Source organism: Meles meles, chromosome 4, assembly GCF_922984935.1.
Source record: "Meles meles chromosome 4, mMelMel3.1 paternal haplotype, whole genome shotgun sequence".
NCBI classification, from domain to species: domain Eukaryota; kingdom Metazoa; phylum Chordata; class Mammalia; order Carnivora; family Mustelidae; genus Meles; species Meles meles.
The window spans coordinates 94,674,057-94,701,277 of NC_060069.1; the positions used below are offsets into that span (position 1 = coordinate 94,674,057).

General features: G+C 41.6%; 1 protein-coding gene across 6 annotated transcripts in view; it reads right to left on the minus strand.

Moving 5' to 3' along the window:
- Nucleotides 1-27,221, minus strand: part of ZBTB38 (zinc finger and BTB domain containing 38) — a 136,178-nt gene that overhangs the window by 48,939 nt on the left and 60,018 nt on the right. For 4 of the 6 annotated variants that reach the window (XM_046004020.1, XM_046004014.1, XM_046004018.1 and 1 more), the window contains 2 exons: nucleotides 26,918-26,993; nucleotides 10,512-10,577 (listed from right to left, as the gene is read on the minus strand). The gene's annotated coding sequence lies outside the window, so the exon portion shown is untranslated. Of the gene's footprint in view, nucleotides 1-9,558; nucleotides 9,924-10,511; nucleotides 10,578-10,696; nucleotides 10,920-26,917; nucleotides 26,994-27,221 lie in introns of those variants that run through there. The other 2 variants (XM_046004021.1, XM_046004017.1) reach the window with 2 other exon arrangements.

Sequence of the window (27,221 nt, forward strand, 5' to 3'; positions counted from 1 at the left end):
TGTTCCATATCTCCAGAATGGGGCTCCCGGTCCTTTCCTAGTGGCCTTTCCCAGGAGGTTCTCCTTTTTTTACCTCATTTCCTTTAATTCCCACTTGATTACTGCTAGGCTACAACTACATGCTTGCACTTTCTGATTAAGGACTGTTGGTAATGTAACATTTGCTGCCCCCCCCTTTAAGGTTTCAATATAATCATAATGTATAAAAAGACTAAAGCCTGTCTCTTTAAAACCCACTTCCTTCCTTAGTTTCCCACCATGGGTTAGGAATCTATAACTCATTCTGTCTCCCATGTATGCAGCACTCTGTTAATTTGTTGTTTTACTTCTCTCCCTCGTCCTGGGCACTCACCAAATTTCTATCATTTGGCCTCCCTTTATGTGGCTGTTTATCTCTTTCCCTTGAGCGTTTTAAGAAAGTCTGTGTCTGAATCCTCTCTACTCTCCACCACATTCCTGAAAGGCCTCTTGTGATGGTGCATTGAGAAGTCTTACCAAAGCCCCCCAAAAGGCAGAGTTTAGAACAGGGGCTCTAAGGTTCCTGGGAGTCAGGCAGGAAGTTGTGTGAACTAGGGTCTGCAGGATAATGCGAATCCCACCTAAGTGGGAACAGGTGTGGTCACTACCCAGGCCCAGATCAACCCTTGCCAATGGGCGTGGGTGGGGGGAGGCCAGATCTGCAGAATTTTCCAATGAAGCCAAAATTAGGATTTTTATGTAAAGTCTATGAAATGTTGACTATGTACACAAACGAAAAAAAAACAAAGGCATCAGAATCTGATCAAGTCTCTAACTGTAACTACCAATTTATAGGAAATCTCTGTGACAGAAGAACATGTAAAACAGCACCCATGAGTGTAATCAATCAGATTTCAGACGGTAGGAAACCCTACAGGTCAAACAGTTTCTTCAAACAAATTTTTTTATAGCAATAGTAAGGATGAAAGAAAGAGGGAAGAAAACCAATAAATTAAATGACATTTAAGGGAATATCAATTGTACTATAAGGACCTTATTTGGAATTGTGCTTTGAACAATTAAATTGATTTTATTTAAATGACATAATTGGACAAATTAGGCCAAATTAGAAAATGCTGACTATGATATTTGATGTTATTAAAGATTTGTTGGCAATGATAATGATACTGTGGTTACTTTTCTTAGAAAAATCACATTTTTAAAAATGTATTTTTTTAGTAACTCACATTTTTAAAACATTTTATTTAGAAATATTTCGAACTTATAGATGAATTTCAAGAATAGTACCAAAAAAACGCCTACATACATTCTACTCATATCTATCTACCTATTTTTTCCTGAACGATTTTTAAGTTGCAGACATCATTCTCTTTTACCCCTAAATAGTTCAGCATTTATTTGCTAAGCAAAACGGCTTTCTCTCCGTATACTTGTCTTTCAGAGAATCACATTAAAAAACTCAGAGATAAAATGATATGATATCTGGGCTTTACTTCAAAATAATACAGGAGAGGATTTACATAAAACTAAGTTGGCCAGCCATTGAGAATTAGAGAAGTTGGGTGATGGCTGAATGGGGGTTCATTAAACTAGCCTTTCCATATTTTGTACAGGTTCAAGATTTTCATAATAGAGTTTTATTTTTATTTTACTTTTTTCCTAATAAAATTTTTAAAAGATTATGTAATTAAAGGCTTTAAAATGATATGCTATTAAAGGAATATGAGAAAGATACAAAATTGTCTACAAAATATTATCTCAAGGGGTGCCTGGGTGACTCAGTCGGTTAAGCATCTGCCTTCCACTCAGTTCATGATCCTGGGGTCCTGGGATCCAGCCCTACATTGGGGTCCAGCCCTACATTGGGCTCCCTGCTCAGTGGGGAGCCTGCTTCTCCTTCTCCATCTGCCTGCCACCCGCCCTGCTTGTGCTCTCTCTCTTTAAAATATTTTTAAAAAATATTATATCAAGTATTTTTAAAAAATCACCATGCATAGATAAAAGATTGAAAGCATACATGCCCAAATAGTAACATTCCAAATTATTTCACAGTAAGTATATATTACTTTTACAATGAGAATTATAAGTATAATGAGAAGAATTTACAATTAGAAGCACTTGGAAATTAGAAAAAAGCCTTTGCAACAGATTCAATTAAAATCATTGCTAACAAATAAAACATACATGTAGGCTGGACTGAACAGCAGGCCCCGGCTTGCTGATTTTTTGGCTTCAAAAATGGGTCCACAGACTGGCCTGTGGATCAAATTTGACCCACCTCCTGTTTTTGTGTAGCCTGCAAGCTGAGAATGGTTCTTACAATTTTAAATGATTGGAAAAAAAGTTCAAAAGAGAGTAGTATTTCATGATGATTATATGAAACTCAACTTTCAGTGTCCACAAGTTAGGCTGTGTTAGGACACAGCCACCATCATTAATTTCTGTATCTATGATAGTACAGTTATATTATTATTATTATTATACTGAATATTACATATTATTAAAATTTAAATTTTGTCAATAAAAAGCTTATGGAAATTTGTTTTCTCAGTTGCTATATAAATATTTATATAATATCCCAAGTTGTGCCTCAATCCACAAAACCTAAAATATGTTCCATCTGACTCTTTACAAAGAAAGTGTGCAAACTCCTGGTTGAGGACTGGGTGTCCCCTGTGACCTCAAAGCAGCTTATTATAGACACTGCACTGGACTAGGAGTCAAGGATGGCTCTTAAGGCTCCACGTGACCTGGAGAAGTCACAACTTCTTTGGGCCACAGTTCCTGCAATGACAAAATAAAGTGTGTCTAATGTCCACACGGCAACTGAAGTCTGTGATTTACATTTCTGAGAGAGCTCCACAAGCAGTACAGGGTAAGGATAACACTAAGGACTGGCATGCCAGCCTGTGTGGTCCCCCTGAAGATCAAGGAATTCTTTTTTTCTTCCAGATTTTATTTATTTATTTGAGAGAGAGAACACAAGCTGGTAGGGGGGTGTGGAGGAGGAAGAAACAGACTCCCCGCTGAGCAGGGAGCCAGGATGTGGGCTTGATCCCAGGACTCTGGGATCAGAATCCCAGCTGAAGACAGACCCCAGGCGCGCAATCAAGGAATTCAATGAGAATAACCTTTGGCACTCAGAGAAGGTCTGGATAGGCTGGTGAAGATCAAGGAACAGGCCTTGGGAACTCGAGAAAGCAGAGCCTGCTGTGGGCAACATGACGTTGGGAGAGAGTTCCTAAAATCTGCAGCTTCAAATTGGGTATTTTGGGTTTATTTCTAGTCTTTGCTTTGTAGAAGGCCGCGGCACATGTAAAAAGTCTGCTTGTTTAATTCAAAGTTTAATCCAGAGCGATGTCGGTGGGTGGTGAGGTCTCTCTGTCATCCTCAGATATAGAATAGGAGCCTTGGGCTGGGGACTTCATAAGATTCTGGGATAAATTACCCTCAAGGACATCAGTTTGTAGGCTCTTTGTAACAGCCAACACGGGACAATTCAGCAGCAAGACCAACATCACTACCGAAGCCAGACAGAACATCATGGCAGCAGTCCCTACGCAGCAGGCCTGCCGCCTGCATTTAGGGAATTTCCCAAGACTAATTTTTCTAGTTGCACCCCCTCCCCACCCTTTCTCAGTTGTACCCTGAACCCTCCTCCCTTCAGGGTATACACAGCAGCATCTCCTTTTGTTCACCAGCCGCCTCCTGACTGCTCCCTTTGTTTCCTCTTATTTTCTACGCCCTCCCTGTACCCTCCTGCAGCCCTCTCAGTCTGCCGTCACCTCTGTCTCCCCATTTCGCCTCCTAGATGACCATCCCCTTCTATTCCACATCGTTTCCTCAATAGCCGGCAGTTTCTAGAAAATCCTCCAGTGATGTAGCTTCTCCCTTTCCCTACTAAAGTTCTGCTCTTCCCTTCCACAGCTCGAGAAAAGGGTTGGGGAGAATTACAAGGGCACTGCCCTTCTGGGATTTAACCACATTCTCAGCTGGTGGCTTTTGTTTTCTGTCTCACTGGCTTGTAAGGCCCTCGGGGCAGGCACTCCGCTCGTCATGCTTGTCGCTGGGGAAGATGGGCAGGACTGTTAGGCCTTAATTAGAGCAGGGCCTCAGATCGGGTAGATTTTAGCAGGCAAAATGAAAAAGGAATTTCAAAATGTCCATTTGGCAGCAATGACCACAGGGGAAGGAAGAGGTTTACTGTATTATGTAAAGAAAATCATGAAAGCTCCCACAGCTTTTCGCGAACACAGAAATAATATTTACACTGGCTTAAAAAAAAAAAAAAAAAAAACAAAAAACAGAACCGGAAGACAAGCTCCCTCTGCAGGCCAAATGTAGTGAGTGCAGACCCAAGTGCTAGTCTTGAACCCTGAGCAGGAATAGCGGCAGAAGCAAGGGAAGAATTAAGGGATAAGATGCCAAATGAGTTATCAGACGAAAAGAACAATTTTCTGGTCAGTGAGACTTTGAGGCCACAGCAGAGCCACACTGGGATCACCTAAGAGAGACATGAGCTTTGGCAACTGGCCTTTAATATACCTGCTGCACACCAAGTCTTCTGCAGGACAGCCCACAGGAAGCCCCCCTCCCCCACTGTCAGCCAAGGAAGGTAAAAAGGCAGAAGCATCTTGCCTGCATCAAAAATTCAAATTTTTATATTCAAGGGCTTCTCAACTTAACATCTGCTCATGAATGCAAAAGGGTGGCAGCCGTTACTGAAGTCACCTGGCAAATGCAGGCAGACCAGCTTGGAGTAGGGCAGCCAGACATACGGTGGCTTATTAGGAGCCAAGACATCTTGGGAAGGTGATGAGGATAAGACATGGAGTCCCAGGAAGAACCACCCTTGCCATCAGCTGAAATGCCCCCACACTGAAGGCTGGCCTCCAAGGCGACAGTATAAAAGGCCCCTAGGAGAACAGCATGCCATTCCTTTCTGTCTGGAACAGAGAGGACACACAATTGTGCCTGTCCATACAATGCTCTAGCCTTGTGTAGGAACCTGGCTGAAGTTTCGAAGGGTGTTTCATGTCATATTCCATTTCGCCTGGGCTGGAATGGCATCTGTCACACAGTAGTTGCTCCACAAGCGATGCCCAAAGAAGTGAGCTGAAAAATTGAAGCCTATTCTTCCACTGGTGGGCAAGACTGCTACAAAAGGGCTAGAACGTGCTTCATGCAGGGGAACGGTTCATAAGTTAGTCAAAACTAAAGTGTGAGGGGTCAACAAGGCCACCTCTAACTTGTGATAAGCAAAACCCACTAAATTACGAATTTTATTTATTTAATATTTATTTATTTGAGAGAGAGTGCGCACAAGTGGCGGGAGGGGCAGAGGGAGTGGGAGGAGCAGGACTCCAGGATCGCAACAAGAGGCAACAGCAGATGCTCAACAGACTGAGCCACCCAGGTGACCCTAAATTATGAACTGGTTTTAGAAGATGCTTCTGACATATTCTGAAAGCTTCATAGGATCTTATCATTTCTTTCTTTCTTTTTTTAAGATTTATTTATTTGAGAGAGAGTGAATGAGTGAAAGGGGCAAAGGTAGAGGGACAGAGAGTCTTAAGCAGACTATGCACTGAGGGGCCCAATGCAGGGGTCAGTCTCAGGACCCTGAGATCACAACTAGAGTTGGACACTTAACCAACATCACCACCCAGGCGCCGCAAGGGTCTTACAGTCTCTAACTTATGTAGCAAACCTATTCCCTTGTACTCAGAGCTTTGTCAGCAGACTAACCTAAAACGCATAAAAGAGATCTGGTTCTTTAAAAGAATTTCTTTGGTATTATTTGCTCAAATAGAGAAATACCACTCCAAGTATTAAGGTCTTTAGAAAGCCGCTGTCAGGCAAAGAAATCTGTAGAGCTGAAGAGTTTTAGGTGTGAGAGGACAGAGAAAATTTACTGGCAAGATGGGACAGACCCTTCCACCATTTGCTTTTGGAAAAAAATTAAAGGAAATGGTCATCTCAATGTGTGGCCATGAGTTTACTTTCTGGAGTTCTTAGGAAAAACAAATCTCTGAGAATCCTTTTCCGTATAGATTTCTGGGGTTAGTGCTACACCTATGCCAGCATTTTGTTCACACCACTGCACCTTCTTAGGTGGCTTCAGTGTGGGACTGGGTCAAAGGCAGTGGCATCTCCGGCACTGCGTCCTGGGAATTTGACCAAAACCAGCCACCGGCCAGGCCCACCCTTGTCACTACAGGGGAAGCTGACCTAGGAAAGGCTTTACTGGCGAAGCCATCAGACCTGGCCCCGTTACAATGGCGGTTACGCAAAGAGAGGAGTTGGCAGTCTGAGCATGCGCACTCCTCTGCCTCGTGATGATCCCCGCAGAACCCCACCTGGCTGGCGGCATCTTACCAGGCAGGTCTCTGCTTTTAAATGCCAGCTCCTCGGGAAGGCCAGTCATTCTACGGTGGTCTTCCTCCTCCCAACATATCGTCCTTGCCTTTTAACATTTTATTTTAATTTTCTTCTTTGCACTTGTCTTCTTTAATCGTTTACATAAATATTTTTTGAGGTCCCCCAGCCCCACCACTCCACTACACTGGAGGCAGGTCTCTGAGATGCAGGCCCTGATCTCTCCTGCTCTTTACTCTATTCCCAGCCTTTGGAATATGCCTGGCATATAGAAGGTGCTCAATAGATGTGTCGAATGTTTAATTACCAAAGAAACTGTTAAGAACAGAATTTCCCCTGGAAGGGAGCTGTTAGAATCAACCACGTGGTTCCAGGAACTCAGAAGCTTAGCAGGATTTGGTATTAAAGATAAAGGTGCTAGATCTTTTTATTGATCCTTCTTTCCCTGCCAGTCAGCTCTAAAACAGGGTCTGGCTACCAGCCTCTCTAGGGGGACCCACGGAAATGAATGAAGTAGATCAATCTAACTGTAGTGGCAAGAGATGCAATATCGGTATTCTCACTGAGTTAAGGTTCAGAAAAAAATTTCCTATTCTCCAAAGAAAAAGAGTTAAGAACTGCCGACTATAAATCATTCAAGTAGAAAACCACAGATTTGCTCATTTTGTTTTGGTGAGAACAAAGCAGTTGTTTGCACATTCTTTCTATCACACCTGCTCTGGCCTGCCCAGTATAACCACCTTAGCCAAAAAAGCGTAAATGGGTTAAGCACAGCCTTTTAAACAATGAAAAGGGGGGGGGGGGTAGGTGCCATCTCTGCGATCATCAGGAAGTGTTTTGGGCTAGATTAGGAAATCCGATAATAACTGTAAATGGGTACGTTTGGAAAAGCTTTGTGCCTTGTAAATATTTCTGTGAAATATGAAGGCAAAGCATTAAGGCGAAACACAATAAAGTAATAAATAATAATTATTCTTGCATTCATTGGTCTATTTATTAGAATGACAATGCTACAGTACACTTCCCAACGGTCTAATTTGGCTTTCAACCTCCTTGAATTGTGTGTAAAATTCTTTTAGGCAGATAAGAGTACCATAAATGAATAATGCCACAAAAAAATCATTAGGTATGAAAATCTACGAGATGACGCAACCATGCTTGAGTTAACAATAAAAGGTTCAACATTTTATAAAGAAGAAACACACCGTTGAATCTACTGGGCATTCATTTTTGTGGTAAAACAGTCCCATTGCATCCATCTAATCTCATGATTAAGATTCAAACAGGTTCAAAATGATTGATTTGTACTGGCCTATCAAAGCAGAAGACGTTGTAGTTGTAATCTTTCTGAATAGCAATAGTGTTTTAATCACAAATGCCTGGCTCATTATTTGCTCAAGAGTGAATGACAATTAGCTTGATCCCCTGCAACTGTTAATGCTACTGATACTGAAATAAACAGGCAAGACTGAATCAGGTTTCCGACATTTCCCTTCGGTTTAAGATCTTCTGATTGATGCTACATTCAGAATGTTCTTAGTCATTTTTAGTCACAAACAAGAAGGAAAATGGCCCCCGAACAGCCCAAAAAAAAAAAAAAAAAAAAAAAAGGTGTTGCAGGAGGGATATTTCATGGCAAGCCCAAGGAATGAAATCACTATGAGATGAATCACGTTCTAATATCATTGAGCCAGAGAAGACTCCAAACAAAATATTCACGTTGGCCTTCAAACAACACAACAACAGCAGCAACAAACCTTTAGCCCCGAAGAGGTTTGACTTTGCACATGGTGCTTTGGAATATTAGACCAACTGCTAGACTAAAGCAGCTATTTACACAGATGGTCCTGAGTCTCGATGTTCTTCACATCGGAGCAAACCTCATAGAGGTTTCAGGTTTGCCAGTATCTTCCTCCGAACATATCTACAAAGACGTTCCCACAAAGGCTCCATGTGTACTTCTCATTGGGGGGGGGGGGGCTTGGGCTTGGGTCCTTCTCTACCGAGAGCTCTGAGGTTACCCATGGGGGAATCGGGGAAAACAAGAGCACAAGCATTTTCTGATTCTGAGAATTTCTGAGATGCCTTTTGTTTCACTGGCGCTGGTGAACCAGTGATAATGAAACTACACGTCTGTACACAAACCTTGACCAGCATTCTGGAGCACGTTACAAAGAAAACCTTAATTTTGAAAGTACTGAGCACAAAGGAGGAAGCAAAAATCTCTCCCTATAAAGTGAGCAAGCTTTCTCTATAAAGTGTAGAAATATGGCTTAATTTTTAAGGCTTGAAGACCGCCTTTAAAAACATCTAAAACCAGTCCAGACTCTCTATGACAGGGAAAAAGAACTGGACAATTGTCATTAACCATTTGTTTCTCTTTTTAAGACAATCTTTTGCATATCTGTTATATTGCATTTTTAAACAAGATTTGGTTACCAAGGAAACAGGTTCTGGCCCAGTGTTAATTTGAAACTAAAATATATTTCGGAAGTTAAGCTCAAAGGAAAGAGCCCATGAAATTATTTTGAAAAGTGCCAGAATTTGGTCCTTACAGAGCCACAGCTGTATGGTCTGCAATGAACCATTCTAGGGACTCTTTCTCATTCAGTAAAGCTCTTTATCTTCTAACAGGGCCATCTACATTTAATACTCCCCCCTTCAAAAATTGTAACTCCTCATCTCTCTGAATAATAGATACACAAGTAGCATATTTATTCTTGTATATTATCTAAAATTGATTTTGGAAGCATGTAAGTTTTTATTTTCATCTTTCATATAACACGTTTAAAGACCGCTTCTTAAAATTTAAATATTTTAAATGTTTCTTATTAAGCTTGTTTGCGCTCTTTGAAATTATCTCAAGAAACCCATTTATTTTTAGTTTTAAGCTAAAATGGAGCTGAATCAACAGACTTTTCAAAAAAATTCTTTTGTTGTCTAATGGCGCCACACCTATCATATAGATGATTTTTTAAAAAGGAATCATCTCACTTTTATGGCAGAATCATTTTGTGAGTTTATCAAAGCTATATATTTATGCAGTATCTGAATAGGAAAGCCCATCCAATTTAATACCCTCCCTCCAAAAAATTACAGCTGTCTTATTTAATGTTTGTTCCAAAAGTCATATTTTAATCCATCTCAAATTCTTGCTGCATGGCTCAAAAAAATCTAGAAAACATGCAAATTTCGACCTACCTGTATGTATCACTTAATGCAGTGCTAGCATGACAAGACACTCAGCCATTTTTATGTAAAGCGATGGAGACCAACTGATTTCTCCGTCTTCTTGCTCACAAGTTTTAGATGCAATTGTCACACACACACAAAAAATCATACGCAGAACAGCTTGAATGTACTGTGATCACGAGAACTGAATTTATCAACAGGAAAACAGGATTGAAAAAAAGAAGTTTCTCATCCAAGGTTTCTCTGAGGCTGCAACCAAGGAGGTGGTGTGCTGAATTTTTTTTCCCTTCCTCCTCTGAGAGTTCAAAGCCCGGAGCTGACCACTGCAAAGGCCACTGTCACATTTGCTGAAAATCAAACCACTGATACCAGCACTGAAAATACAAATTTGAGAACCAAGTTGTCTGCACACCATGGAGTGCATAAGAGTTAAAAATAGATTCCACCTTGCCTCCTACCTGCATAATAAATATGTAAGTTTCAAGTGTTTAATTTGATATTCACATTAATTAACAATACAACATACATTATTTAAAAGACAGCAAATGCAAGAAGAAAGGAGAGACACCATCTGGTAGCAGAGTTTTGTTGTTGTTTTTGTTTTTAGGGTTTTTTTTTTTTTTTGGCTTTGTTTAAAAAAAAAAAAAAGGTAAAATCCTATTTTGAACGTGATGAAAAGCAAACATCCAGAGGCAAATGAATCGGAACTGAAAGGTGATGTTGAAATATCTAAGGCTGTAATGAGGCAAAAACAAGTCTTCGCTACCAGATGATATGGCATACCGAGCATTTACATACTCACATCTGAAATACTAGGCAACGTGTAATGAATTCTATACACAGCATGCACACACAGCAAAAGCACGGCTAATCCTGCCTGCCATCTTAGGCTCGCAGAAGCAAGATACGCACTGCATGCAGCACACGAGCACTGGGGAAGGAGGAGGCAAGGGACAGCTCACCTTAAATGCAGTATCTGATTAATGTTGTAAGTGACATTGCATATCAGCCTCAGAGTCTTGGTTCAACTGGGTAGGAGGGAACAAAGAAAAATGTCATCAACTGGTGATGCAAGATGAGCCCAATCACTAAACACTGTTTAGCAAACTCCAAATTCTGCAACCAGACAGTAGAAGGCATTTCATACACTTGAGCAGAGCTGCTGCACAATGAATGTGTCCTTTTGCTTCTGAGAATCAAACAGTCCTTTTGCTAACGAAGAAAATAAGCTGGAATGAATACTGTCATATCTTCTTCTTGAAGAAAGCTTTCAATACAGTATGTATCTGGTTGGGGATGCATTTTATAGACTATTAATATCATAGAATTGCTAACAGCAACAACAAAAAAACAAAATAAAAAACTGTTATGCTATTGCAAAGTAAAAAATAATGTTATATAGGGTATAGCTCTTCTAGATTATTTTTCAGATCCTAAGTGATGCCGCCGGCAGGCTTGTAGAAGAATGCATGATCGGGCTGTCTGTATCCGTGCTATAACCTCTAACCACAAGCCGTGTAAATGTATCCTGCTAAATGTATCTGCAGTACAGAATGGCAGACACCTCCTCAGTTTCAATTGCATTAGGATGTGAACGAATTTGCTTGAACTTAGAAGCAAATAAAATCAGTGCAGAAAAATAAATTGAAGCTAAATTCCTTTGGATGTAGAGCTGACCACCGTGAATGAGAAAAGCTATCCTTAGGATACTGACCTAAATAATGTTAAGACTTGCAGCAGCATACTTACCGCGCTTGCTCAGAACATAGAACATGCAAAATGATTTTTCTCCTCCCTCCCTCTCCAAAAGCTAAATTGTAAAGTAACAAGGCATTAACAGGAATATCAGAAGGCTGTACGTATATGCATAGTACATACTATGAGAGAAGAAATGGTGTTGTGCTAAAACGCAATGTTTCTTTGTTTTACTTGGAGGCTTATCTTAGCAGTGCTTGCACGATGACATTGACATCATGGAGGTCAGGGCTGACACTGGGGTGCCATCCGTTTTATAAGTGAAATGTTTTCCGAAAATTAAATTTCATCTACTCAAACACCAAATTTCATGTCTTCTTCAATACCACCTCCCTACCCCCGCTGCTTAAGATTGATGAGATCTAGTTTGGCTCTGTGTAATAAATTGGAATTGCCTTCTGTAGAGAGTCCAATACATAATTGTAGGAATTAATTTTTGTAAACAAAAACCCTCAAGAATTCTTATGCATCCCCTTTCAATAATTCCTATCAACACACACACACACACACACACACATGCACGCACGCACACACAATTGAAGCTCAAATTGCAATGAAATGTTTAACATGTGGAACAAAAAAATGTGGAAAGAGCTGCTTATTCAGGATTTTGAAGAAATGCCTACTAAGCAAATACTGTTTTTGCTACAAACCAGTGTCACCATGTCCCTGAAGAGAGGAAAACAGGATAGCTTGCTAGAAAAATTTCCTCCAGAAACTGCCGGCAGGTAAAAAGCAGAAAAGCATTTCATTTACCATGCTGTATAAAACAAAAAGTCTTTTATTTTTAAGGAAATAGAGCAGATTCTTTTCCACTTTCTTCAGCTACAAAGAAACCATACCCACCCCCACCCTTAGATCTTGGATATAAGCCAACATTTTTATAAAATGCTTATGAGCCTGATTTTAAGTATATATCTACGTTTTTCTTCTTATCTCTCCAAAAGTCTTTAATTGCCTTGTTGTATCACTGAATATACTAATGTTAATTCATTTTAACACGTACAAAACGAATTAATATTTTCTGAGGTTGTTAGCTTCCCAGCGCCTCGATCTTCTGTAAGGACTGGCTAAAAATAGCCAGGTTAGCAAAAATATTCAATTTCCCCAGGATTTTTTTAAAGGAGAAAATGTATTCAGACATCTTAACTTAGGTACTAGGTTTCACAACCAAATCTTTTGTTTCTAGCTTTCATTCTATCTCCTTTCCCAGAACCCAAGTGATTTCAGCTCGATGTGTGGAAAGCACCAGCCCACTTCTATACCGTGTACTTAGTCTCTGGGTTGGGTTGTCCAGATGGTCAGTCATACCTGAACCACACCGAATCCTCTTCTCTTTGGAGCACATCTCTTCCCCACAACTACTCCAGAAATAAACGTGGCTCTAACGGAAACAGTAGCTCCTGGTTTAACACCAGTGGTGGAACCATCTTCCCCACCCCCACAACATTGCTCTATGAGCTCTGGTTAGCACTGACAGCAACAGAAAATTAGAATGGAGTGTCCTTAGGCTAATTCCTCCTTTTTACCATGGGGGTCAAAAATTAGAGAGACTATCAGGCTGAGTTACAAGGTACCAATTTAATATATGGTCATCTATAAAGCAGGGTCTTTAGAGTGGGGTCAGAGGAGGTTGAAGTGAACACTGAGGCATTTGATGATATTAGTGTCTGTTCAGATATTCCCCAGGAAAAACATTTGACAATCATGTGAAGATACTCACAAAATATTATCATGCAGGCTAAATATACACGATATGGAATCAACACTGACCACATAGAACTAAGTCGCTGCCTCCTCTGCCTGGGATAATAAATGACAGTGACAAGGACAGTAAGCCATATCAGGCACTCATGAGATGAGTGAATGGTGTCATGTCCTCACAAGGACAGGGTGGTGAATGTGGTCAGGTCCCCTCCTGACACTCTTAAACCTGATGCAGGGCAAGCGGTTTCCAAAGCTCCCAGTGGAGGTTTGACTCTCTGTCAAAATGAGCCGAAGAGCCACGTATTGGTTTATTTTGTGATGTTCTAAAAATGCCCAGTGAGCAAATTTGGCCCATTTACCAAACCTGCTTGTGTTAAACAAATTTGAACTGCCGTTGAAAGCATTCAGATAGATGAGCTTGTTTAGGCAGACATTCTCCACTAGTAAATCCTGTTTTGCACTTAAACACACACACACACACACACACACACACACACACACACACACACACCACCACCACCACCACCACCACCACCACCACCACGCCATGCTCATGTCTGAATTACTTAGGCTTTGTCACAACTGCAAGTGACAAGGGTATGCATTTGCTTATGATTTTTAAAAAAATCGTGTGCTACTCATCAACCTCCTCAGGGCATTATACGCAAACATTAATTTAAAAGACAAATCCCTTTTTCAGGATAAAAATTGCAACCTGTTACTGCCACTTTGAGGAGTCAAGTATAAGGAATCTTAAATAATCTGGCAGGAGGAAGCTAGCGAAGGACAGGACGGACAGGACAGGACCGAGGTAGCAGTGAGGGGTGTGTCTTTCACTTTGATTAACGCTCCTCCTTGCTCACAGTCTTCTTGTTCTGCCGTCTGAGCTCATTTTATTTTCAGTCCTGTGGGTTAAAGTTAAATTGTATGGCTTATGCAAAGTACATAATTCAAGTATGAACAAAGCTTGGCTCTGTATATTTAAAAAAAAGAGTAAAGTCAGGGCACTGAGTCCCAGAGGAATCCTTGGTTTATAAACATTTGGACTGGTTTGCACATTTCTTTACTCCATTCACTGCATTAAAAATTACAGCTGGTTTCCATTTACACCTAATATGGACATTCTACAGTTGGGCATAAATTTGTTATCAGGTTAGGCCATTCTAATCTAAATTTTTACAAATGAAAAGTTCAGCAAATGTAACATTTTTGTTTAAGTTCTTAGAATTAGGGATGCCTGGGTGGCTCAGATGGTTAAGTACCTGCCTTCAGCCCAGGTCTTGATCTCAGGGTCCTGGGATAGAACCCCACATAGGGCTCCCTGCTCAGCAGGGATCCTGCTTCCCCACCCTCTCTCTGTCCGCCTCTGCCTATTTGTGATCTCTCTCTCTCTCTGTCAAATAAATGAGTAAAATCTTTAAATTCTTAGAATTAAGAAATTTGGAAAATTTTACGAAGTTATTACATCTCTCTATAATGAATGTATTTAGCCCTGGAAACAATGTGGTGACTTAATTTATCAATGACTAAAAATGGCTTTGGCTGATATTTTAACTTAAATTTTTTGGAAAGTCCAATGCTATTTCAAACATCTATATCTTGCCTAGAGAGCTAGGTGGGAACTTCTGCTTTCTACCTTGATCAGAGCTAGGTCTATAACAGCTACCATTTATTGAGAACCTACTACATACTCAATATTTTGGCTATATTATATTATTTAATTCCATCCTAATAACACTTCAAGGTGAGCATTAGTTATCCACTTTGAGTGAGGAAATAATTGGGATTTCTGGTCACATAGTACATGGTAGAGTTAGGATTCAAACCTAAGTCTGACCAATTCAAAAGTCTAGATATTTCCACCAATCCTCAAAGGATAAAACCTCTTTCATCCACATTCTGCTCTGATGTAGGAATCTTCTTCTCGTGCAAAATCCTGCTAGAGGGGATTCCTCTCCTTGAAGCCAGGCCTAACTGGGTTTACATGAACCAGCCTTAACCTCCCAGGCTCTGAGCATTGTGGGTATCTAGGATGCCACCAACTGGAGACAGGCTGGATCAGCAGGTGCAAAAGATAAAAAAAGAGGAGGAGTCCATTGGACCATGTTGAAAAGTTAAGAGTAGAAAGTAGACTAACAACTTGGATCAAAGATTTCTTGTAATTTGGAAATATTTTATGAGGTGAAAGAAGTAGAAAAGCTTACATTTCCATCGGAGCAAAATGGAAAAGCTTACATTTTACCAGGTGTGTTTTCCTGGTACAGATGAGGAAGCTGGGGCTGAGAGGGATCTGGTCATTTGCCCAAGATCACACATTTAATAAGTGAATTTGTCCATGTGCTCTATTATATCTTGTTCCTTTTTATATCTAATATATTCACAATTTGTGAGTATATTTGTTATCAGGTTATTAGATTATGCTAATCTAAATTGTCAGTTAAAGAAAAATCAGTCTAACAATCAAGACTGATCTGGTTTCCATTCACAAATAACGCTTTTGGCCTGAATAGATAAACTAAGTTGGTATTATGAGTTCCTTCTCCAACATATATATTAAAAACCGACTTTTCAAAAGCCTAGCGTTTGCATAAGAGATTTTTCCTCAACCATGGGTAGTGTTTCAAATGTACCATTTTAATGATTAACTCACTCTGTTAGCATCTATACATTTTTCTCCTAATATCCCTTCCAGCTCTGAACAGTCTGTGATTCTAAAAAATCCAGCCTAGCTTGCTTTTTAGGTTGGTTTGGCCAAGAGCTGGACTCCAAGTGTTCTGCCTCCTGGTTACACGGCCAGCTGACTATCTAGCTCATTGGCAGTAATTTTATATGCCAACCAGATGGCTCTCAAACGGGGCTTTCTAATCAGCTCCACTCTTCCTGGGAATACGAGAGGAGGATTAGGTTGCTTGGTGTTCATGAGGCAGTAGAGTGAACGGTTGATGGACGGACAGCACTAAGGAATGTGAACTCTGGGAAGCCTCCAATTCTTAGACATGAGCTGTCTCATTTCTATCCATTCACATCTGTGTAAGAATGGGAAAGGACTGTATTCCTGATGGCAAGGATGAGGCTACAAACCCTGGGGACCACACTGAGGTTACCGTCCAGGAAAGAGCTGGAGGGAGAAAGGAAATGTGAACCATGAGGTTTTTCAACAGAGAAAAGGTGGTAAGTGACTTAGGGCTGCAAGGGAGACTCTGGTGGACCACGTTCTGCCCCACTGTAATCCTACTAGGACTCTCCTCTGGGAATATCCTCCACACGTCTCACCACCATTTTGATATCACTGCTTCGACTTTAACAACAGAATCGTTTCTGATTTTATTTATCAGTGCGTTTGTAATATAGCACCAAGAAAGCCCTATTGAGCACATGGAGATCTAGAGCATTCCTCCATCCCTAGTCACACATTCATTTGGGGCCACAATTGCTTGCTACTTCTCAAGTGGAGAGCAAGTAGGACAACAAGGTTTTACTATATCCTGCATTGGCAAAACACGTATTCAACAAGATGGCTGAGTTTCTTCTTTCTAGAGAGATTGGGAAGTAGGGTGAAGACGGAGGGTGGGATGTGGATTAAAGTGGAGGAGGAAGAATTCTTACAGATTGGTAAAAGCTTCCCCATGTGAGAACAGAATCCTTTCCTGATACCCTTTCATCCTGGGCAGCAAATACTGCAAGGCTCAACCTGGAACAAAATCACTGGCTTTCTCTTTTACTGGATAAGTGACACAGCTCAGAGAGGCTATGACAGCTATGACTGTGGACCTCAGCTCACCAGAGCAGTTTAACAAACCTCAGTGAATCTTCACTTCCTTCGGACCCAAGACAAAAGCAGAATGCATCGCATCTCTGGCTTGCTTCCTGCAAGATCTTTCCCAGCACCTAGAGCACCATCTGGTGCAGTAAAGAGGGCTCTTTTGGGTCTACTCACCAACCAACACCAAACTGGGAGTCCGTTTTCTGTTCCCCCTACTACCAAGGGAATCTTTAGCTTTGTCTCACAACGCCACTTCCTAAAATAGGAGAACTTGCTCCATGAACTAAGGGATGGACCTGGGGCCTGAAAATACCCATGGAAATCTTTCAAGTACTTAATCAATTGTTTATGGAGGGGAAGCTGTCTGGCAAGCAGACTACAGGCTTTGTTTAAATCTGTCCCTCCTACAACAGGGAAAGGGGAAACAGGGATAAGAGTGGTCTGACAGCAACACCACTGCCTCCAAAATGGGCCTCAACATTGCCAAAGCACGTTTCATTGAACTATAGGATGGGGAGGTACTTTGCAGGATGCCACCTCAACACTTTCTTGGGGGTGAAGAGAATCAGGTTTAAAGACAATATTATATCTGAAGACCTCAAGCAACCAGGATAAAAGTCCTAGTCCTTATTTCTAGTATTCTGCTCTTTGTAATGCAATGGACTGGCTCAATCAATAAAAAAAATTCTAGGATTTCATGTAAATAGGTACTTAATAAATGGTTATAGAATAAGCAAATTAATGAATAGATACCAGGAACAGGGCTCATAACTTGTTTCTCAGTTTCTCTCAGAAGAAAATATTATAGTACGCTTTAAATTTTTTAAGGTCAACTCAATACAATTTTAAGCAAAAGAGTAAATATTGGCCAACATATCACCTGAGACCAAGGGTCACTTATGTATCAGAGGAGGAGGCTTGATTGCTATTTAAGTCAATCAGATTAAGTTTAGACAGCTGAAGTCGTCTTTATCCTATTTGGTTTGCAAAAAGAAATCTCATGAGTTAGCATGAACAGCTAAAAATAAGTTGCAGGTTTCATTTTCCGTTGTTCAGTATGGTTTTGAAACCAAAAGGTGCAAAGCTAGGAGATTCACCAACGCCTACCGAAGATCAACACTTCAAACTGTCACCTTTCTAGCACTTTGTCTTGATCTATAGACCCCTGCCAGGCCCAAGAATGGTGCACCTATGTCCTTTCTCACTGTGGTCCCTTGAGATGAGCCCCCGTTAAAAACACATGGCAGGAAACTGGGGGCTGAGGCCAGTCCTGAGGGATAGTGGCTTATGTGTGAGTGTCTTGTCATATCCGGACAGGATGCCACGTAATCGGCCCCGTATGCTCAGCTTCCATCTTCGGTGATGCTGGGGACCTCTCCCGTAAAGCAAGGGAGTAAATAATGCTAGAATTTCATGAAGACGGGGCCCCTAAGGTCATGAGCATGGAGGACCCCCTGACCTAAATGCCCATGGCCTTGTGCAGTTCCATACTGCAAACCCAAGCGGCTCACCGTAAATTTAATTTCAAAACCATCCTTCCCACTGCCTAATCCGGCAAAAAGGTGTTCGACAGAGGTGTAAACACTTCAAAGGGAAGGCAAACTTCTCCCATGGCAGCATTCAGCTGTGGCACAAGGCTCAGGAGAGCAGTGCGGCTGTAAGCAACCCCTCAGCTGAATGAGATCGAAAAGGGGCAAGGAAGGGTTAATCTCCTTCTATTAGAGGAGGGGCCATTTGGCAAAGGTGAAGAGAGTAATCTGTATGAAGAGCAGAGAAGACAAAGAGCCATTCCAGAAAAGAAATCACTGCGTAGGGGAGAGAAGGATGATTTGTCCTAGATTTTCACCATGAGACCATTTCTTAGATCTCTGAGTCTTTACCTTGCTTTGAAGTTACAAGTCTCAGGAAGGAGAAAGAGGGCATATTCACAGTTAGTACTGGAATACTTGAGCTTTGATTCCATCTGAGATGGGCTGTCTCTGAGAAGCAGAGGTCAAGGCCGTAGAAGCCTACTCATAAATTAGAAAAGTGGCAAAATAAACAATAGATGTTGCTCATAAAAGAGAGACCAGTGGCTAAATCCCCCTTTCTTGGGGGTTAGGGAACCCCCCCTTTTTTAAACTTAAAAAAGTTTTTAGAAGTTGTTTTTAATGACAATTTTGGAAACAGTTTAAGAGTCACAAAAAGTTGCAAAAATATGATAGTAACTATGTAACTTCATCCAGCTCCCCCTAATGAGAATATCTTAAACTAGTCTATATAGTACCTTGTCTAAAGTGAGACACTGACATTGGTGCAATATTATTAATTCAGATGTGGACCTTATTTGAGTTTCACTTGTTTTTACCTGCTCTGTGTGTGTGTGTGTGTGTGTGTGCAGTTCTATGAAATCTTATCACATGCATAGATTGGAGCAGCCATCAACACAATCAAGATCGAGAACTATGCCATCACTACACAGAAATCTTATGCTAACCTTCTTGAGTCACATCTTCCTCCGGCACTAACTTCTGGGACTGATCTATTCTCAATCACTATAGTTTTGGTCTTTGAGAATGTCATAAGTGAAATCATATAGTATGTAACCCTTTGAGACTGGCTTTCTTTCCCCCAGCATAATGCCCTTAGATCCATTCAAGTTGTATGTAAAGAATATGTACCCTTCTATTGCTGAGTAGAATTCCATGGTACGGGTGTACCATGGTTTTGTTATCCAGTCTCCCCATGAGGGACATCTGGCTGGTTTCCTGGTTTAAGCTATTAGAAATAAAGCTACTATGAATATTGATATACAGCCTCTTGTATAAGCATAAGTTTTCATTTCTCTTATGTAAACACCCAGGAGTGGGACTGTATGGTAAATGCATGTCACACTCTTTTCCTGAATGCCTGCACCATTTCTGTTCCCACCAGCGGTGCAGAAACAATCCAATTTCTCCAAATCCTGGCCAGCATATGGGAACATCAGTATTTGTCATTTTAGCCATTCTGATGGATGTTTAGGGATTTCTTTTGCTGGTCCAGTCAAGATGGCAGTCAAGTTGGGGGGCGGCTTCAGAGTTTGGGTGTTGAGGCTTCAGAGATCTCTCACTGTTCCAGGTTTCCTAATACTTGTCTACTTGTCTGAAAATACTTGTCTGGCATTTCAGTGGTGGAAAATGGGGCTCTTCCTATTGGGTGAGCCTTTAGGTTGGTCTAGTTGCTCCTGACTAGACTAGTGGGACATCACCATCTGGGGATGCTGGGGTTCTTTGAGGCAGTACATCTTGGCCCAACAGGAAGACTTGGTACCAACATCACTCTCCCAAGAAATGAAATGAAAGCCATGATATGACAGCCATGAAGGAGAGAGACAGAATTTGCCTGGGCTAGGGTTGTCTAGCAGCTTTGGCCAGAGGATGTGTGAATGCTTTTTATTCCTAAGTTAGCTACTCATTAGCAAGGTGTGTGGGGAGTGGACATGGAGTCAGTATAGACAGGGAAGGATGGGATCACCAGTGGCAGGGTGTCAGATCACAGGCCCCACTGAACGCTTTCTGCCCTTGGACTTCCTACTCTGTGTATCACCTATGTTTCAAGAGCAGCACGTGGACATCTTGTCTGGATGTCACAGAACTCCAGCATCTACCTCCTGAGGGTTAATCTGGAGGCACTGCTGTCACCACCACATCGACCTTCCTGGCCGAGGGATCCAAGTCTTGCCACTAATTAGAACTCTAAGTATCAGGAGGTGCCTCGGCCAAGGAATTTGTAAAGGACGCCAGGGAGATGGGCTTTGCATAGAGCCAACATCATAGTGCTGACTTGAACTGCCCCATCCATATATGGGAAGTCACCTTCCATCTGTTGTACCACTCATTAAAGGAAGGTTGTGGAGCTTCCCAGAATCCATACTCATCCTGACCCTGGCTCTATGAGTTTGGACCAGAAGGCCAAAAATCAGGAGAGCAGTGATCTTATGTGGGAACAGCCAAGAGATAATGAAGACTCTGCCCAGAAGCAGTGAAGCTTAGTGATCACAGGCAAATTCCCGGGCACCCAAGTATGAATAATGGGTGCAGCGGAGGTGTTCCTTCAGGGGCTGGCTCTTGCCCTTCACCTGGTGCAGTCACAAGAGGGAGATGTGGGCTTGGGCACGGAGGAATCCAAATGGTGATTTCTAGAGCCTGCCCATGAACTAGGGACCATCAGAAGCTGAGCAGTTTGTGAAGGCTGAACTTGGAAGCAAATGATGTAAGGGAGGCCCTCAGAAGCTGGGCTGGTGCAATGAGGAAAGGCAGCCATATGTCATCAGGGGACACATAGGTGTAGTCGGATCGGCTCGTGCAGTTATGCACACAAGATGGAAGGTCAGACTTCCTCTTAGAAGGCGATCAAAGAAAACTAAATTTGGTTGTTGTTTGTTTACTATGTTCTCTGTTGTAACAGAATTTTCCCAGTTTCCCAATTGCAGGGTCCTCTCCTTGGATCTACTAACCCCTCCTTCGGCCAGATGCTCCTACTTACCTGCTGTCAGAAGGCAGCCCAATGCACAGAACCTCTAGATTTAAAGAGGCAGGTGCAGCTCAGGGCAGGTACCTCCTCAGGCTATGAAGTTACATAATGAGACTCCATCCTGGAGGCTGAATCTTGCAGCTCCCCCTCAAGATCTGGCTTTGTCTTTTTTTTCCAGGTCATGCCAGCCTTGGCCAAAATCTGATCACAATGTGGGTCTCTGTTCTCCTGCCTTCTGACTCTGGACCCCCTCCCCCTACTCTGCTCTTATGCCTGGATCTGTGTGGCTACACTGTGTCCTCCTCTGTCCAGCATTAGTGTTCCCACCTCAGGGTTTAGGGCACATGGTGATCTGGTTTTGTCAGGCAACCAGGGTGGGCACATGGCCCCTGCTGGGGTCTGGGCTGCCCACACATGTCCTGAGATATGGCCCTGCTTCTGAGAAGGCAGATAAAAGTTTCCCGGCTGAGGCTGAGCCTCACCTAAGGAGTCTGTCTTCTCGCTGGTGCCTTGTCTCTGCTGCCACAAGGTTGGGTGGCTCTGGGCCCTTTGTCTATCCAAGTTCTAGTTTTACTTCTGCCACTAAATCTCTGAGTACCACCTGGAAGTAAATGAACCATTCTGGGTCTCAGTTGTTTCATATTTACAGTAAGGGTTCCTGATTCCTTAGCTGACAATCTTTCAACTATACCATACCACAATTAAGGAAAAATCTAAAATTCGGAGATCAAATAAAAGCCTTTCATTTAAATTCTGGGTTAGCTATACTATCTCAGGGTTCCCAGTTTGTGGAAATGAGTATTTATTGAATTGAATGCAGCGTATCCATAGTTCTCTGGCTTTAACGTGCGTAAGGATTAGGAGGGTATGTTAAAAAGCATACTCTTAGGCTCCCTCCTCAGAGCTTCTGATGCCACTGGGGTCTAGAAGCATGAGTTTTAAAATGAGAAACTGAAGGGGACTTAGATTTTGAAATAGACACTGGTGTCTTTCTGGAGGCTAATTTACCAGTGTGCATTAGGAACCTCAAACCAAGTCATTTGACCTACTGATTTAATTCTAGGAATTTCCCCTAAGATGTGCACAAAGGTTTATCTACAAGAATGTTTACAGACTGATAGCAGCAGAGCACTGCAGACAATCGAAATGCCCATCCAAAAAAAAAATGGCTAAATTAAGACAGATCAGTGCAATGGAAACGCAGCCATTAAAAATCAAATTTTCATAGGCCATTTAGTGACTTGGAAAATGTTTACAACATAATTGTAAGTAGGATGAGAAAAAGCATATAAAATACCAAAATACAATGTCAAATAATTCATGTGTGTGTGTATGTTTGTGTGTGTGTATATATATGTGTATATATATATATATGTATAAATATATATATATATATATATATATACCAAAAAAATTGGAAATAAATGGATCAAAATGTTAATACAGAATTGTTGCTTGGTTGTTGGATTATAGGAGACTGTTGTTTTCTCCTTGATATTTTTCTGTATTTTCCAGATTTTGTACAGTAGGTAGTTAGGACTCTTTATATCTGAAACACAATGATAAATATTTTAAAAGAAACAAAAAAGAAATTTGCCTCATGTAGAGTGAAAGGGAGGGAAGAGTGGCATCTTAGGAGGAGTATGGTTCAGACTCAGTCTGGTACCTGGGGTGAATTTTAAGCTACATTCTCTTTTGTGAAATACCTTGGTATAGTTGATGCCAAGGAATTTGGGTCAGTGAGAAAGTCCTTTCACTAGATACTACCTTCCCACTACATCCAAAACTAACAGACTACAGGATCTGGGACACAGAGGGGAGCTCACAGTTGAAAGGATGCCTTCTTTCCTGCTCTTTGGTTGAACTCATGCTTGTTGACTCTGTGTGTAATCCCCTGCCCCATAACACCAAGCAGACGGCTGCCCTCAGGATTAGGGGCTTTTGGGCAGGCAATGGACTCCACTCTCATTTGGGAGACACTACCCAAGCACAATGCTTCTGTGGACTGGTTTCAAGGCCTCCTTTGGCCAATGCAGTGGGAGCCCCCTATAATGCCAGGAAACACTGTTTTTGCTTTTGGATTTTTGGATTTTTTTTTTTTTTTTTTTTTTTTTTTTTTGGCAGAGAGATGCCTCAAATCCATCCTCTCTCAGACTTCAGTGACTGCCATTCCCCCCATCCCCCGGGGTCAAACCTCTCTCAGAATAAGATTACAATCCTCTCAGTTAGGCTTCTGGCCTACAGTCAAACCTTTCAAATTACCTTGAAAATTTTATACCACATGCTGTGGCTAGTTAGGGAATGGTACTAAGGATCTCAGAGGAAAGTCAATTTAGAAAGACAAAAAAAACTGGGGTGCCTGGGTAGTTCAGTGGGGTAGGTGGCTGCCTTCAGCTCAAGTCATGATCCCAGGGTCCTGGGATCGAGTCCCAAGTCAGGTTCCCTGGAGTCAGGCTCCCTCTCCCCTGCTGTGCTCTCCCTGCTTTGCTCTCTTACACTTGCATTCTCTCTCTCTCTCTCAAATAAATAAATAAAATCTTTAAAAAAGAGAGAGAGACAAGACATTTAATGATGATGAGACTTAAACTATTAATACCACTAACAAAAGCTAAAACACCAATGCTGACTCTAATTATAATTATTTTCATCAACACATTGACTTGCCATACATTGTTCTAAGTTGCCCAAACCATTTCACATATAATACTTTATTTATCCTGACAGAATCTCAGTTTTACATCCTTTAAAAATACCATTTTGGAGGCGGGAGGAAGCTTTCAAATTCTGATGAAAAGCAGAGGCTTCTTGAGTTAAAAACAAAACCATGAAGTCTTCAAGTGTGGTGTTTTCCAGCTTCGTTCTTGACAAGAAATCGGGGGATTTCAGCAAGAGAAATTACAAGGCCCTATTACCATGAATTCTTTGCTTTGATGAATATGACGTGGCCTTGTTGCAAAACCCTCTAAAGGGAGTAAGAGAACATTCATAAATGCTGACCCAGGGTAAGAAGGGGGCTTGTACTTCTGTACTATGAAAAGAGTAAAATTCCTGGGATGAAAAACAACCAACAGGTCTAGGCACTGCCTTCGTCAGCCTACTGGGCTCAGTTCATGTCTGCATGTCACAGATAACAAGTCCAGTCTAAGCTCTTTAGGTGACCTAAGCTCCCAAAAGGCTATGGTGCCCCAAATTTTAACTATACCCCTCACACGGAATTTAAAAATTTTTAAATCATAAAATATAAGCTTAAAGTTAAGGAAGCTCCAGAAAAGTCAAATTTTCCCCATGATGTCTACTTTGACACTTTATTGAAAATGTTGAAGACCAAAATATTTACAAAGTGTATACTTGTTACCTCTCCCTTGTTGGTGTGTCTGTGAAGTCATCCAGCATGCTGTACCAACCCTGTGGAGAAATCGGGCTGACATACTGAAATTCTGATTTGGCGATTCCACATCCCTCCTTGCCATGCTATCAACGTAGCTAGCCATCAGAAATCAGGAGGCTGATGCCAGCCTACCGCCTCCACACACATATTCATATGTCAATTTCCTGCATACTTAGTGCTTTGAGGAGTCATTATCACATGGTAGTTGAAATTAACAAACTGTAACTACTGAGTCTCCCAAGAGAATGGACCCCACCACCTTTCCTCCTCGACTGTGGCCTTTGGCCTTGCCCTTCCTGGCAGACTCTGTTAGACTGGGACATTGGGCAACAGATTGTCCCCACTTGGCTCTAGCTTTTGAAAACTAGCACTTGTCAACTTACTCTTCTGGCTGCACCCTCCTAAGCAGGCTCTGTATTCCCCCATTCAACTTGATCCTCTCTTTAGCTTCCTCTACTGGCTCTTGGTTCCCTAGACTCTTCCAGGACCAACCAAGTCACAGCCAATGAACTGGAAGAGATTAAAGCATTTTTGCAACCAATCAACTTATTTTATCCCACTACTCCTTAGACCACTCCTGATGTGAGGGCCCTGGGCAGAGGCAAGGCAGCAGTAACAGGAGACTAGGCCAGGCACCAGGCTCCGGGAGAGCCTGAAAGGCTGTGTCATATTGGCCAGTAGCTGGCCTTCCCACACAATGGACAATGTGTGTTCTCCAGGGTGTGGGTGTGGGTGCCAGATTCAATCAGAAACCAGTGTCTAGCCAGATATCAACAATAAGACCAGAGAACTAGCTCAGGCAAAGACTGTAGACCACTTTCGTATACATGCTGCTGAAGCAAGCACATGTAGTCCATCTTTACTGGAGGTTTTTATGATGCCTTAGGGGCATCATAACGCACCCAACATATGGTTTATGGTATTTACCAGCAGGGGAATTCTGCGCTAAGACCAACAATGGCAAAAAGGCTACATAAAGTATAAAATTAGTTCAGAGTTCTCCAAACAGGGGTTATGGCCTTACTACTCATTATTTCAGTATATGTTTTGAAACTTTTCTTGAGAAGAAAAAGCTAGAATTATGTATCAAAGCCTTATAGTTGCACTAATATCTCCAGCCTGAGCCTTTTTAATCTACTTTTAAATGTTTCTCTAATAACTTGGTGTGAAGATCCCATCTTAGTCAGGGATTCCACCTCCCCCACTCCACCCAACACTCACAATATTAAAAACCATCCCAAACCTGGAGTAGATCAGGCAGGGTAGCTTCTGAAAGCTCCCAGGAGCAGACAGAATCATGAGCTAAAGAAACCATGAGATTTCCAATAGGCTACCAGAACTCAAAGTTGGGGGGACAGAATTCTGTTGGGCAATTCCAACTAGGATGACTAGACCCCAAACCAGGAAACAAAACCAAAATGTTCCCAGACCAAGAGGACCCTGGAGGGGAAAATAAGGGGAGGGATATCCTTCTTCATATACCAGCTACTGGCAGCATGGTAGTGCTCATATAAAGGTTCAGGGTTGGAAAGAACAGCAGGGTCTTGAAAAATCTCATTCACTGCTCCTTACCGATACGGCTGGATGTTTCTGAAGAGAGTTGGTCAGGGAATACTAAATATATGATTAAATTTTTGCTTCTCTCATTGATTCATTCTGCCCTCTTACCCTTGAGCATCTTTCAGTTCTTTATCATGCTGTGCCAGAGAGGACTACCTCATACCCAGAAACTCCCCAGAGCCATTACTGGGAAGTGGCTGCCTCCCCAGGGACTACATTTCCCAGAATGCTTTGCAGTTAGACACGGTCATGTGACTGAGTTTTAGTCAAGCTAACGTCAGTACAAGTGTTGTACATCCCTTCTAGGCATGGCCTGTGATAACCTTCCATGTGCAATTTTCACACCATTCTTCTCTTCCACTGGGGAGTGGAGCAGTCCCGGTGACCTTGAAAACCACACGCTGCAGAAGCTGGAACCTCTCTCAATCTGTAACTTTGAAGGAATGTATGAGAGTTGCCCCACTACACCCTGTTACATAAGCAAGAAACAAATTTCTGTTGTGTTTGAGCCATAATACATTTTTCAGTCCGTTACGGCAATTAGCTTATCCTAACTCTTACATGTCCTTTTGGATACCACTGCTTTTCATGTGTGCAGAAGTTCCCATGCCTTCTACCCCTCCTTAAATTTTACTGTAAACCAAGAGAATAGAACTTGTAAACTTAAATTTAAGCAGCCGTTAGGGGCGAATGACACTCACCAAATCAGTGGTCACAGCATTCAGATTCTTAAAGCCAGAAGAGTAGAAATTCAGCAGAGTCTCACTTCAAGACAACCTGATATATTAAAATAGAACAAAAAATAAATGTAAGATGTACAAACACATTAGAATTACAAAACAAATATATGGTTACTTTCTAAATTGTGTTGTTAGGTTACAACGGAATTTGCCTCTGTTTTCCAGTAAATGACAAACTTCCCTATTGTCTTTAAAATAAGATTTATTTCTTCACTACATCCCCCTCCAATCATTATAAAATAGAATTTATAAAGAACGATTCTAC